Source organism: Apium graveolens, chromosome 4, assembly GCF_009905375.1.
Source record: "Apium graveolens cultivar Ventura chromosome 4, ASM990537v1, whole genome shotgun sequence".
In the NCBI taxonomy this organism is placed as follows: domain Eukaryota; kingdom Viridiplantae; phylum Streptophyta; class Magnoliopsida; order Apiales; family Apiaceae; genus Apium; species Apium graveolens.
Window position 1 is genome coordinate 26,580,640 of NC_133650.1, and position 16,388 is coordinate 26,597,027.

Genomic DNA, 16,388 nt, shown 5'->3' on the forward strand with positions numbered 1-16,388 from the left:
CGAATGAATATTCAAATAATATTCATTTAATAAAATAAAGAAGTCATAAGCCCTCGAATGAATATTCAAATAATATTCATTAAATAAAATAAAGTTATCGAATAAACCTTATTCGATTAATAGTTTTGAAAACTATAACCATATATATATATATAAATATATATATTATACTGGGGAACATCGACTCCCGATTTAGAAAAATGTTCACATTTGGGTCCCCTATACTAAGGGTATACGCAACTACTGCTTATCTCTAGCATAGGTATTATGCAGTTTATAAGCATTTGAATCAACAATTTGATATCAAGATTACGAAACAGACATGCATATATACCATATCAGCATGCTCTAATATATCGCAAGATTTGCTAATAACAATCATGCACTTATCACATGATAATGCATATACATATATTTATATCACAACAACAGTATAACAGGTAGAAAACTTGCCTGAGCGACTGGGGGTGGTAAAAGTCCTGTGATGAGTCTGGTAACCTATAAACCACATATAAGTTGGAATTAAACCAAAGTCGCTTATGAATCTATACTTTAACCAATTAGACTCTAACGCTCGCTTTGCGCTTAATGATTCTCTTAAGTCGCACGAGTACCCTCGGCTCCACCATTTTTAATAAATTAACCATTAAGATTTTTAAGGCGATTCTTTCGCGAGTACCTTACCAACTGCCTAATCCACTTTACATAAATGTTTCATACCCCAATTAGTCATTTAAGGTCCTTAACCAATGTTTCAAAGTAAGGGGAGGGGTAATGGTTCCTTCGCGAAACGCCGTTACTTAAAACGGTCGTTTCTCCTAAACCGTATATCGGATTCAAATGAACCACATATCAAAACGAAGCTCGTAATATGAAATATCTAATCATGGCAATGGTCAAAACCTAAAAGTTAGTTCACGGTTCCTGATGTTAAGAACAAAAGCAGTCTAGGGTAAATCGGACATTACGACGGCTATGTTTACGCGATTTCCCAAACTTGTACAACTCCAAATCAATCCACAATCAACCCACAATCATTGTTACAACCAAACTTCATCCATACACTACTACAACAGCCCCAACAACTCAATATTTCCACTTTATACTACTTCTCAATCATGAACTAAAAGCTTACTTAAGTTCATTAACTATTTAATCAAGATTTAACAATCAAACTCTCTACAAACTCAACCAAACTTTAAACAACCAAGAATCATGCTTCTCATAAACTATAACAATCAAAACCACTCCTAAATACTCAAAAGTAAAGCTAGGGTATGAGGTTTTATACCTTCTTTGGAGTGATTAGAGTAGCTAGGAAGTCTTAAGGAGCCTTCTACAAGCTTGATCTTTCCAAAGAAATCAAGAACACAAAGTTAGGTTTTGAAGTTTCTAAAAGTCAGATTGAAAGAACTGTCAAAACGAGGGTCTTACCATGCTTATTTGGACGAGACTTCTGAACAAGAATTGTAGGCCATCTCAATACCTTTCCAAAGAGCTATCGAACATACTATTTGAGTGAGTATTGAAGGAGATATGGTAGTTTGAAGTTGCTGCTCTGGTTTTGGCCGAGAGCTTTTGTTCTTGGAAAGCAAAAGTCAACTTCTAATTTGTGTTTTGTGATTTGTTTTGCCTTGGCTTGGTTGTTTTGATTTTGTTTTGATTAATTACCTTTTAACCATGGTGAAATTTATGTGGTTTATAATCAACCAACACTTCCTTCCCTTTTGGTCATGCTTATATCATCCTCCCATGTCATCTTCCCACACTTGTCCTCTTCTTGTTGGTGTGATGACATCATCATCCACTAACTCTTTGATTAACTCCTAATTACTTGGCTAATGACCGCTGATCTATTATACGGTTCGCTTAACTTTTGTTCTCGTTTATCGTTTGAGGAATCATACTCGGGATCTTATTACTTGGGTTCCCTTAACCTTTCTCAATACATTATATTCCTTTTATGATCCTCTCTTATAATTCTTTAATTTAAATCCTTTTAATCATGTTACCTTATACTCAATTCTTTCGGTATCTGGTGGATTTTCGGGAAAAATCAAAGTGTTCGAATTTGGATTTTGACGATCTTTACATACACTTATTTACTTTATGGAATACTAATACGATCTTAGAATTTCCATAACAGTACTCCTATATAGCGTGGTCTGATAATTTTCCTTAATCAGCATCATCAGCAAAAGTTACTATTCATCCGTGTTTCAAAAATTCCAAAAAATGGGGTTATTACACTTCTCTAATTCATTTTTTTGATGGATACGAATATTACATAATTTTTGTTGACCATTTTTCAAAGTTTATATGGATGTATCCATTAAAACACAAATATGAAAAAGAATGTGTATTCTGAAGGTTCAAATCTTTAGTAGAAAAGTTTTTTAAGCAACCTATAATCACTTTATTCTCACAAAATGGTGGGGATATTTAAAATTAGTCTTCCAATGGAATTACACACCTCACTAGCCCCCTCATACACCATAATATAATGGTTATATATTCTGAGAGACGTCACCATCACATAGTCGAGAATGGACTATCTCTTCTATCACACACATCCATGCTTATTAAATATTGATCGCCAGCTTTCTCTACTGCTGTGTATTTACTTAATCTTATGCAAACACCAACTTTTTCACACCAAACACCCTTCTTCAGTATTTTTGGGAGCATAACAAACTATTACAAGTTAAAGAGTTTTGGCAGTTATGTTAATCATAGCTTCAACTGTATACACGTCACAAACTTGATCCTAAATCTAAACCATGTGTTTTTTATGTGATATTCACCTAGTCAAAGTGTTTTCTATTGCTGAGATATGTTAAAAAATAAATTAATATATCAAGGCATGTCATATTTCTTGAAAAAGTTATTTACCTAATTTTTTTTATTGAGAAAGTATATCTTTTTGCTGATTCTTGGTGTGATGTCAACATACCAACGATAACCTTTCGTCATCTCACTTCCAGTGCAGACACATATTCTCCTCCCATGTCAGTATCTTCCTCATCTCACATCGGTGCAAACAGTCCAACATTGTTATTCCCTAACAATACAACAAGAATTACAGAAGGGGGGTTGAATGTAATTCTGGCTTTTTTTTCAAGATTTTAAAACAGTTCTTGCTTGATAATATATATGTGTTTGATTTGCAGAGTGTAGAATAAATGATTTATATGAATCAAAACACAAAGTAATAAAAACACAAGCTTTTAAAACTTTCTGGTGGATTTGAAAGTATCCACCAGATATATATATATATATAAGTATATCGAATGAGAACCCTGTGAAGCTTGAATAGCTCACAGCTGCTTACAAGTAGAACAACTAAACTTATAAAAAAATGCTACAGAATACAGGTTGAAAATGTTTCTCTGAAAATGTGAGTGCTTAGTTAGTTGCTGGTTGCTCTACTAGCTACATTTGGTTTATATATCACCAAGTTTACATGACAATAAGACAAGATAATAAAACAAAACATATCTAGTCTAACTCGATGCTACTTCAATACTCTATTCCAACATCTTTGAATATCTATATAATAGCATGGAAATGGTAATGCTTCTTTGTTCTCAAATCCCTGCTAAATAGGTTGCCACATTCCTTTTGCAAACACTCGACACATGTGACTGTGTTGTCACTGTCAACAGATATTTGAGTGATCATCCGTTGGGTACATGCTTGTCATCCGTCGGGTGGCTTTGTTGATCATCCGTCTGGTAGATTTTTGATCATCCGTCGGGTAGCTGTTTGTCACTTGACTCCATTTCACTTATGCAGAATTACAAGACATCTCATATTTATAATTAATCAACATATTCTGCATATCTACTAGTAGTCAACATGACTCATATGCTCCTACAGAATCTACATAAAGTTGTTTGAATAAATGTGCTACAATACTTATTATTACATAAGCTACTCACTCGATGGATTTCAAATCATCATCCGTCGGGACTATATTGAATCATTCGTCGGGACTATATTTGATCATCTGTCGAGTGCTATAAAATTCACTAAGTTAAATATACTAAGGTGTTTTTTTTTAATTTATCATCAAGTTCACAATATATTCCTAACAATCTCCCCCAATTTATGTCTACTGGAATTGTAGCCATAAATTAAAAGAAACTTGATGATAACAAAACATCCAAAAGATACAGAATAGAAATAGTAGATAAAACTGACAAGTGCTACAACATTTACTGAAAATTGAACAATGCAAAGTGTTCAAAGAAATTGCTCACAATCATTATCAAGGTGCTCCTCTAGTTTGAGCAGATAATTCTATTTCCTTGATTGTATGGATTTCTTCCCAAGCCTCCTATTGTTCTCTTCTATCTGATTTTGGAGTTGTCTGTGGAACTCAAGTTTATCAGCTTCTGAGAGATCTAGCATTTCTTGTATTTCCAATAGAGTCTCATTGCTAGAGATACTCAACTGGTCCTCCAATCTAAAGAATCTTCTTATTCCTTTTTCATCCCTGAATTCCATCAGCCAATAAGGCCTCAAATGTACTCTCTTTCCTGTGAAGGGAATTGACAGAGTTTTTGGTAGTGCATCTTTGGCTCTATTACTCCTCAGCTCCTCAATCTTCTTTAGAACTAATCTCCTTGTAGTCACATTGTATCCCAAGTTCTTTTTGAAAGATAAAAATCTTTATTAGAACAACTTGGCTTTCTAGAAGAATCCTGTGAAGTGGCCATATTATCTTTTTTACTCCCTTATATTTAAACACCAGCCTTTCAGGAAGATGTCTGTGAGCATTAATTCCTCTTACTTCTTCCAATTCATCTAAGTCGAGGTTTATGTCAGAGAACTCCTTGATGTCACAGATGTAAAGCAAATCTCCCTTGTTGACTATAGATTGAGATTTGGTTAGGGTCTTGGATCTGAGAGTCACATACTTCACTTTCTTGCTTGCTCTAGTCTTTGTCTTCTTTGGCTTGTTGAAGATAGGAAAATTTAGCTCAGGAATTGGCAATCTATCCCAATCTACTAGCTCATCCTTAGGAATAATGGGCTCACCATGAATGTTCCTAGTTGGATCCACCACCTTGAATTCTTCAAATACCACTAAGGGTTTTGATGTCTGAGTTGAAGTTGTAGGCTTTTTGGGAATATAGTCTTCCATTTCCTCATCACTATAGTCCAATTTTCTTTTGGAGTGGAGCTTGTATCTGAATCTTCTTTTCTGTTGTGGTTCATCTTGCACTTTTTGATCTTGAGGTTCAACAATTACAGATGGTTGTGCAGAAATCTCTGTTGTGGTCTTCACAGCTTGAAGTTTGGCTAAGATAACAACTTGCTCCTTCTTTTGTTTGAGCTTCTTAGCATCTAAGATAGCTTGCTTCTTTTCTTTCCTGATTCTTTCCTTTTCTTCCTTTTTAGCTTCTACAAACTGAGTGTGTCCATCCACCACACAGATTTCCCTACCATTTCTGTAAATCTTGGCTAATCTTTTTTTGAGTGCTGAATCTGCTGGATCTTTGTAAAATACAATTGACCTAGCCAACTGCTTCTTTTCATCTGGCCTAGGTGTCTCATACACAATATCCATAGGATTTTTTTTCTGAGAACTTTCAGTAGTTCCTTTTAGGCTTCATGATTAGATCTGCTTTTGGAGATTTGATGCAGGATGTTTGGCTTTTTTCCAAATAATTCATACTCATTTCATTCACAGAAATATTCTTGACTTGAGAGTGATGAATGAATATTTTGTCTGGCTTCTGAATTGGTCCAAATTTTTGTTGAATTTCTGCATCTATTTTCCTCCATTTTTCTCTTAACTCCTTCTCAGCTGCTGCTACATTAATCTTTAGCAGTTTGTCATCTGTGTTTAGTTTTGCTGCTGTCAGATTTATTATGTCAATGTTGTCCATGGTTGGTGGCTTTGTAAAAGCAATTGTTGGCACAATTACTTTGCTGACTTGGATGTTTAGCACTTTCTTCTCCCCCTCACTCCTTGATCCCTGTTGACTGATTGGGACAATCGTGCTTTCTTTCTCCCCCTTTTTGTTATCAGCAAGTAGAGTAAGGGAAGAGGTTTTTGATGCCACTAGCTTTTGAAGAAAGTATGTTTGTTGTGCTTGATGTAGATGAATAGTTGTTAGAGAAGCTTCCATAGCAGTCATCCTTTTATCCAAGGAATCCACTTGAGTAGCAAGATCATAGTTCCTCCTTAGCTGTCTCTTAATATCAATCATAGTTGCTTCTGGACGTTTAGCATCCAATCTTTCATAAATGTCCTTCTTCATTTGATCAACCTCATTTTTGATAGAAGTGACATTCTGACTGTGTTGAAAGCCTTGGATTTGTTGTAATTGAAGAGAAGCAAGGTGTTCTTGTAGGAGCTTCGTAGTGCTGGCATTTGTTGTTGATTGAAGAGCAGATTGTGTCTGACTGATGAGTTGAATGAGGGTGGTCTAGAAATAATGTTCATCACATTACTTTGAAAATGCCAAAGTTGCCAAACCAGATCTGGAACAAGGGCCTACTTCTCCCTTTATGTCTAGTGATCCCTCTTCACTATCATCACCAAAGAATTCTTCTGACCCACCAGCCTCATAATCTATGTCATCATCAGCTTTAAAAGGCATAGCTATGATGGCATCCTTTTCTCTTTGCGTGGATTGAGTGGTGTGCACCAAATTCAGCTTCTTTTCTGCATTTTCATTTTCAAAAGCTCCCCTTGGCTACCCACCATCACACCCTCACCTTAACCATCTAAGGTGGGACTCCGCTCACTCACTTTTGCCAGTACTAAAGAAATAGACTGCATTTGTTCAATCATTTTCTCTCCTTTTTCCTGGGAGCAACCCAGACTCTCACTCAATTCACTCCCTTCCCTCAGTCCTAAGAGTGATTGCGCTACCACTAAGACTTCTGCACTTGTAAGTATTGAAGAAATTTTAATTTGTGCAGAGACACCCGACGGATGATGAATATCCATCGGGACAGTAGTATGGCTATCCGACGGATGACTGTTGTTAGGCTTATCCGTCGGGATATAATCACTACTTGACGGATGGTGAATATCCATCGGGATAGAGGAAATGAATGAGTTTGGAGTAGAGACTATTGTAGACGCTGTGCAGATTGATGAAAATTTAAGCACAGATGTCTCAACAGACTTAGAAAGAAATGGCAAGTGAGCCAACAAATCATCTAAAAGATAATGCTCACTTGCTTGGATTTTTGGCTTCTCCAAAAGAGTTAAAGATGGAGAATTTGGAAGTGATGTATTGATCATGTCCACATCCAGTGAGTGTGTGGGTGAATTTGGTGTTTCAGGTGCTTCAATTGTTAAAGATTTTGGCTGTGACTCCATATTTATTGGAGCCACATCAATCTGACTTTGAGAAGGTGCAGTGACTGGGTCTTTAGCTCCAGTTTGCACTGTGTGTGTTCCCTGTATATCCCCAGTTGGTTAAGATTTCTTCTTTCTGGCATAAGTTTGGGGTGGGTTAGTGTCCCTTACCCTCCTGGCTTGTGCTCTTGGCTGAGAGCTTTGTTCAATAGTCACATCCTTTTGGGAGGATGCAACTAGTAATGAGCTTAAGTCATTTTTAAGCACTGCAGTTTATTGAGAAGCTGCAGTGTGGCTAGGCTGGGAAACACTCACCTCACCAACCTTATTCTTAAGGCTTCTTTAATTTTTACCCCGTCCCTCACCTTGCTTACCCTCCTTCAAACTCCCCTATTTGGTTTTAATGGATTTTGCAACTGGTTTCTTTTGAAAGAAACCAAAGGGGGCTTTCTTAGACTTGGATTTTAAAATTTGTGGTTTAGTAGCTTGGGTAGGCATCTTTTGGGTCATTGACACAGATGTCATTGCTACACTTGAAGGCAAAAAAATGTGTGAGGTTGGAAGAGTGGAGACAGTAGAACTTACCTCACTTACCTGAGGTCCCTCCATGATTGGAAAATAAAGGAGAGGCACCTCTTTGTGGTGATTTGTCCTGTTGAGATCTGCAACAATCCTCCGTTCTTGAACCCACAATTTAGCTTGTTGGTTGGGTTTTCAATTACAATGTTCTCAATGAGATGGTTAGCAAGCATCATAAAGAATCTAGCATAGTAGACACTTTTACCTCTCTTATTCAGTTCTCCTAACTTATAACCTAACTCAAACAAGACCAAGTCACTGAAATTAAAGTATTTATCAGTAACTAGCATGTAAAGCATGTTAAGCATGGAGATGTTAATAGAGTCAAAGTTGTTAATTTTACCAGAGAAAACTTTAGTTACCACATCACAAAAAAAGCTCCATTCCTTTCTAAGACCTAACCTCCTAATTTTACTTAACTTAGAAGTGGAAAGTGCATAGCCCATGGAATTTAGCATGTTAACTATATCTGTGTCCGTGTATGGAACAGTAGTATTATTATCAGGAATTCTAAAGCATGCTTTGACAATGTCATTGTTAATACAAAACTGTTTACCTTTGAGAGTGAAAGTGATGGTCTTGTCAGTAGAGTTATACACTGCAGTTGTCCATATCTCCTCCACAACTTCACAGTAAATAGTGGATGATTCCAGCATAGCATAACTGAGTTTACAGCTTTTCACAAAATCCATCATCTTATGAAACTCTCCAGACTGTTGAATCTCCTTGTTTACAAAAGCTGTGAAGTTGTTCTTTTCGTAGATATATCCAGTTTGGGACATAATTTTAACGACTGGTGCCATTGTTAGAGAATGAGAAATTTGCAGAGAGAAATTTTGCTTTGGAGAAGAAAGGAAATTAGAGAAATTGAATTGAGAATGATAAAAAAGTAGAATAAAAATGAATTCTGCTTTTATACTATCTCAGAAATAAACTGCCAAAAATAATAAAGCGAAATAAATTGACCAATCAAAATAGCCCAAAATAGCCGTTTAAAAAAAAGATAAACTGTAAAATTATGTCACTTATCCGTCGTGTCAAACTATAAGTATACTCGATGGATAATGTTCAGAGTTTTAACGACTAAGATTGTGACAATGCGACGGATGAGGATAAATCAGTTATCCATTGAGTTACAAAATGCTCCAGAAAAATAATTGATTTTTATTAACAAATAGTATTCCGACGGATGATCAAAGTCGATGGATAATGAGCATCCGTCGGGATGGGATGGATAATGAGCATCCGTCGGGATGTAAATTTTGACTTAGCCAAAATTTCATCCAAAACAGAAAAATGAATTAAGTTTCTGGCTGCACAACAACTTGCAAAAATATCTGAAATGATTCAAGAATAATTGAGTATACCTAACTCACAGTACCCTTTATCACATGTTCCCTTATGAAGTGGTACTTGATGTCTATGTGCTTTGTTCTTGAATGTTGCACTGGATTTTCTGTGATGGCAATTACACTTGTGTTATCACAGAAAATGGGAATTCTATCCACTTGTAGACCATTATCCAACAATTGGTTTTTCATCCACAAAATCTGTGCACAACAACTACCAGCAGCAATATATTCAGCTTCAGCTGTAGAAGTAGAAACTGAATTTTTCTTTTTACTGAACCAGGACACAAGCTTGTTCCCTAGAAATTGACAGGTTCATGTTGTGCTTTTTATGTCTATTTTACAAACTGCATAATCTGCATCTGAATAACCAGTTAGATCAAAACCAAAATCTCTAGGATACCAAATGCCAAGTTTTGGTGTTCCCTTGATATATCTAAAAATTCTCTTAATAGCTATTAAGTGAGATTCTCTAGGATCAGCCTGAAATCTAGCAAAAAAAAGTAGCAAACATTATATCTGACCTACTAGCTGTTAAGTACAGAAGTGAGCCAACCATGCCCCTATAGCCTGAAATATCCACAGACTTTTCAGTAGTGTTTAATTCAAACTTAGTTGCAGTGGCCATGGGAGTTTTTATAGATGTGCAACCATTAGATCAAAGTTCTTTAAAAGATCATGAATGTATTTAGTTTGACTAATAAATATTACATCACTAACTTTCTTAACTTGTAAACCAAGAAAGTAATTTAGTTATCCCATCATGTTCATTTCATACTTACTTTGCATCAGTATGGTGCCTTTGAAACTGGCATCGTCCCTGGGCCAACTCAATAGCAAATTCAATCACTCTATCGGGTGGTAGTCCCGGAAGGTCTTGTGGGAATATATTTTCAAATTCGTTGACTACCGGCATGTCTTGCAAGTTGGGCACCTCCTTCTGCATGTCTCCACATAGGCTAGAAAAGCCTAATTTCCTTTTCATAACATCTCATTGGCCTGGGCCATGGTCAAAAATTTATGTGTCTGCCTCTTCCCTCTAAATATGACTCCTTTCTTCCCTAGGATATTCAACTTAACTTTCTTCCCCTTACAGTCTATCTGAGCATCATTGCTAGATAGCTAGTCCATTCCCAAAATTACATCGAATTCCCCTAATTTAAAAGGAATTAGATCAACACTAAAAGATTGTTCTCTTATGCCTAACTCACAGGCGGGGTGAATCTGGTTAATAGGGATAATTTCATGGTTGGCTATTTCCACTTGTAAGGGTTCTAACAATGGTTCAGCCTTAAGTCTTAATTTAAGCGCAAAGTTCCTCGATATAAAAGATTTAGTTGCTCCTGAATCAAATAAAACATTTGCACTGACTGAATTTAGAGAAAGGGTACCTGCTATCATATCTGAGTCTTTCATAGCATCTTGAACTGTCATGTTAAAAGTCCTCGCAGTAGGTGGCTTATTGGAGGCAACCATACTTGCTCCTGAAGCTGTTGGTTTGTTCATTGGGCATTCCCTCTTCCAATGACCTGGGCGTCCACACTGATGACAAGAGGTGTTTGGAATGACGGCGGGGGTTGCCGAAGGGCACTTAGTTGAATAGTGACCCTCTCGACCACACTTAAAGCAGGTTACTGGCTTTTCTTTACAATCCCCAGAGTGCTTCCTTCCACAAGTGTTATAGGCTGGTAATGGGGGTCGAGACTGGTTGGAATAGGACATTCCAGACTTCTGGCCACTCTGGCTCACATTCACACTTACGGGCCACTTAAACCCAGTATTCCTTCCCGGTAGGGACACTGCTCCTCGATTAAATCTAGTTGGAAAGCTCCCTCCTGCGGGACCTCCGCCTATGCTCATATTTTTCCTCTTTATTCCTTTCTTCTCTCTTTCCTTCTGCATCTGTTCACTTTCGGCTTCTGCAATTGTTGCCTTTTGCACCAGAGTGGCATAATCTGTAAGCTCAAGGATTGCCACCCTATTCTAAATCCACGGTTTCAGTCCCTGCTGAAACCTCCTAGCTTTCTTTTTCTCGGTGCTCACAAACTCCGGTACAAACCTTGATAACTCGGTAAATTTTGCTTCGTACTCTGCTACAGATAAGTTATTCTACTTTAGCTCCAAGAACTTGAGCTCCATCTGGTTCTCCATAAACCTCGAGAAATATTTCCCCAAAAACAACTGACTGAACCTCTCCCAGGTTATGACAACATCTGTCTCCATATTTTTCTTGGCCTCCCACCAGCAGTTGGCCTCTCCTTTCAGAAGGTAGGTAGCAAATACATTCTTCTGTGCCTCATCGGTACTCAGAATCTCAAAGGATTTCTCCATTTCCTTTAGCCATGCCCTTGCCACAACTGGGTCGGCTGATCCGTGGAACTCAGGGGGCTTAAGGGACTTGAAAGCCCTGAAAGAGTTTGCCACAACATTGTTATTTCCTTGAGGGGATGGGTTGGGTTGACGTTCCAAGTTCTGCCTTAGTAGTTGCATGAACTGCCCCATGGGATCCATGCCTGGGTTTGGTACTTGTTGCTCAACCTCAGTTTCTCCTTCCTCAGCCTCTATCTCAAATCCTTCCACATAAAATGTTTCCTCCTTTTCTTCATACTGGGAGTCATCCTATTCGACATAATCCTCATCTTCCTCTTGACTATGTTCTTGGTTCCTACCATCCTGGTTATGGCTTCCCTGGTCCTCAAATCCAGGGTTCGCCCTAGTTCCAATCCTTCTTGGCGGCATGATACTGATAAATTTTGGAAAATTCAATGTTAGGTCACAATTATACATAAGATTGTACCTTACACAGTTTTTATAATAGGGAGAACGTATCTCGTAATTTTATTATATTATGACAGTTCTAATAAAAAGTGCAGTAATAATAACGATAAAACAGTGATCTCGTCACTCAGAACTGAACTGAAAGGAAATAAATATATACATAATGCGAGAAATACATAGTTCGATCTGGTCAAAAGTACAACAGTGCTACAATCATCTCCCCAAAAGTGAAATACATGAGTCTATCTGTCTAGTCAGAGAAAGGGATACTATATACAAGTCAACTATCCCGAAAAACTGCTCTTACTATGACCTCGACTAACTAGACAACTAGACGACCACATCACTAGTCCCGAATCAATCACCGGAGCAGGCCAACTCCCACACTCTCTCCATCGCACGACGGAAAATATAATCAGCCTGCCTCCGGGATATCCTTCCATGTCTGTCTCCCTGAAGTGATCGGAGTCTCGCATGGGCCATAAGCTCTATCACAGTCAGCTCTCTCCTCATAGATCGGGGTATGGTAGCTCTAGCCTCATGTGTTCGTGCACGCCTACCAGCTCTCTCTGCATCTAACTCTCTCCTGACCTCATCTAGCTGGGCCTCAGCAACAGCCACTCGATTCCTCAGAACATCCTGAACATAGCTGTGAGCTAACAAAGACTGCCTATGGGCAGGGTCGAGAGGTGGTGAATTCAGAGCCGCTGGGGGTGCCTCCTCGGTCTGCCTAGGCTCGGAGGTATGGGTCTCAGAGCTGTCATCATAGGGGCTCCAAGATAGTGGTGGAGGGGTAGGAGCTCTGACCACGGGGAGTGAGGGTAGAGGGGTACCAGTATAACAGTATAATCTACTATAGCTCCGGAATGCTCCTCAGCTACTAGGACCTCATCCGGGTCCTCCTCATCTGAAATCACAATAACCTCTGTCTCTGACTCCTCTGAGGGGTCCTCCTCCTCCATCTCATCCTCCTCAGGCTCCTCCCGATCCTCGGCTTCTAGCAGTGCCTCATCATGTTCACGCTCGAAAATCTCTGGGTCCTCTATCTCATGTGCCTACACATTAAACGAGCTAAGTTACTATCATGATACTTATAAGCGTTCCCGTAAGGGTTTTAACTGTCAGCGCTACTTTAAGTTGTCCGACCATGAACTTGGCAAGAGTCCTTATTATCTTTGTGAGTTTATTATTATATCGTCGCATCATCTCTGAGGTTTATAACGCTTCGCTCTGATACCATTTCTGTAACACCCCTAGATCCAGGGTCGGGGATCCGGGTCGTCACGGTCTTTCTTTCCATAAATATCACTTAACTTAATTAAAAATAAATAACCTCATGTTGTGACCCCACACTAACACACACCACAACACATTATAGTCTCAGAGATGAAATTGAAATAAGTGCAAGTCCTTGAATCCACAAATTAAAAGTTATTACAACCCAAAATGATTACTTAATAAGTTTATAGTTAATTGCCATTATCTTCCACAAGTTATAATTATACATAATTGATTCCCAAAAGTAGAACGCCTGATCTACAGATAGATCTACCTCTGCAGCTATAGCAGCTATGATATCAATGGGAAGACGCGGGACGCTTCCCACGTTCTTGCGCTGGGTCTGCTTGAGTCTGGCCATCCTTCCTAATTATTGTTGTGTGATGAAGAAATGAAGCAAGAGTGAGCATTACAGCTCACAAGATAATATATAGTGTAATCGATAATGCAAGTATCTAAATAGATAATATAACACCCTCCAAATCTGGGGTATAGATTTGGGGCATTATTAATATCAACTACAAACTAAACCTGCACAAGCGGAATATAAATATAATAATTACCCCGAACTACTGCTACTCAGGATCTTTTAAGGTTAAGAGTTGAAAACAAGAACGACACACTAACTTTATTACAAACTTATTTAAAAACAATCTGTCTCAAGAACTCTCTTTATTACAAAACTTTATTATATCTACATTCTCACCACACAACTTTTATTCAAACCATAATACTACTTATGTTGTTACACCTGATCTGGTGACTCAACACTCTCTTCCGGGATAGGGATGAACACTCTTGGTATAAGAGGGTCCCTCTGCTTGACTCGCTTCTTGACTACGCGGGTTCTGATGGGTTTCATTCTCTACCTTAACTGTAAACAATAGGAATAACAATAAAAGAGGGTGATCCAAAATTGCTCAATAAGCCTGCAACCATATATATAGTATAAAGAGAGAAGAATAAATGAACCGATAATCTGTTGGTTTGAACAACCATCTGTTCCTGTAAAGAATAATAATTTGCCATTACTGGCGAGTGCCAAACGAACAAGACTGGAAACAAGAACCAACATATGCATTATAACCTGCTGATCAGTCAGGATACAGTGCGGATCTATACCCAATTGCATAGACCCAACCAACATAAGGAGTACTCAGGCAACTATGGCCTATTAATTAAAGGTCTGGATAAAACCCAGCTCGTACCGTAACCATCCAGTCCAAAGTTTAACATCCAGAACAATCGAATTGCTTTTGATGTATCCCAATATCAGGATATATCAGAGTATATATAACAAGGGTAAAAGTATTGGAATATGAATAGGGAATTCAATAAATTGGGAGAAATCAAGAATCGAAATGAAATAGAAACAAGAATCAATAATTGGGTAACAGTGTATAAGAACAAGAATTATCAAAGTGTGACTGATATGAAAAGTGTGGTACAATTCACTATTCTGAATTTAGAATAGGGGAAAAACTTGCCTTACGCGTACTTAACCTGGTTCAACTCACCGCCTTCGGTCTCTAGCTTGATCTGCCTTGCTGATACTGAATCAATCATAGAAAGATAGTCGTTTAGATAACTTACTACATACGCATATCTCGAATTGATACTACGTAACCCTATTAATCTACCCATGCGTTTCTATCTGACTCGCATATATACACATATAATTATATAGCACGTATGGTTCACATAATCACGTAAAGCACATAAGGCACATAATTAATTTTTAGACTTATAAATATTTTTAGAATCGATACTAGACTCATACCTGTACTAACTAACCCTATTTGATTTTATTATAATTTTTCAGGATTTATTTGACTCGATTCTACCCCTATTAGGCCATATAAACAATTAACTAACACAAGAACACTCTCTTTCGGAAGAAATTATGACCTACAATTATTTTTATTGGATTCGTTTCATTTTTCTGAGTCTAGGGGTCTTCGTTTCGCTCAAATCCGACTAACGGTTTAATTACTATGGATTAAACAAGATTTAATTAATTAATAATTAATTATAAATAATTATTATAATTAAATAATCCTTAATTATATTTTTAAATAATTAATTAATAATTATTGTATTTTAAAATAATTAATCCCTAATTATTAGGATTAATTACAAATTACTATAATTATTTACAAATAATTAATCAATATAATTAACTGATACGCTATTTATCGAATATATAAATAGTACTCGAATCATAATCTAACTCAACGAGCAACTATTCGTATAAATACGAGCTACTCACGATCCTCGTATAACTATCAAACCATTATTATTATTATTATAACTTATACGATTACTTAATTAATTATCTGCATTTATTTATTCGATACAAATAATTAGTACGACATTCTTCTAATAATTATCACTCGATTAATAATTCTAACTTATCAATTCACTACTCGTATAAGTACGAGTTACTCGCAATATTCAACTAATTAACGAATTATTATTCGTATTATTCAATTATTTTTAATCCTTATTTATTAATTAATATCCTAATTATTAATTAATTAAATAACTAATAAATAATTAGATAAATAATTAAATAATTAAATAATTAATTAAATTCAAATTTCTAAATTAATAAAATAATTTAGAAATTAATTATAATAATTTTCAGAATTTAAAACTAATTTTTAATTAATTTTTAGAATTTATAAAACTAATTTTTATTTTACAAAATGTAAATAAATAATTAATATTTCAGAAACACAAAACAGGAATTCAGATTTAGTGTTTTTGGATCGAAACCGGGTCAAAACCGGGTTGGAACCGGGTCAACTCCGGGTCGACCAGCCGGCTGCCAGAATCCGGCACGGCAGGAGTTTTCCGGCGAGCAGAATACACGACTTCCAGGCCATCATTTCCTTCCGTTACTGGTACCATTCAATTCTACACGATTGCAGCAACACCTCCACCCAATCTTCGTCGTGCTGCCCCCCTTCTTCCTCCTTCTCCGGCGAACACAGAAGCTACTCCGACGAGCTTCAATCGCATCTCCGGCGAAGCATTTACAGACGGTCCACGAACCGTTTGGATCGATTCCAGTGCCA

The 16,388-nt window shown here is 37.1% G+C and overlaps 1 long non-coding RNA gene across 1 annotated transcript; it reads right to left on the reverse strand.

The window, feature by feature from the left end:
- Positions 1 to 453: 453 nt before the first annotated feature.
- On the reverse strand, positions 454 to 1,609 carry LOC141716872 (uncharacterized). Its single transcript, XR_012573397.1, has 3 exons — positions 1,435 to 1,609; positions 1,292 to 1,349; positions 454 to 498 (listed from the first exon to the last, which is right to left on the reverse strand). It is a non-coding gene; the product is annotated as an uncharacterized LOC141716872 (long non-coding RNA).
- Between the last annotated feature and the right edge of the window lie 14,779 nt (positions 1,610 to 16,388).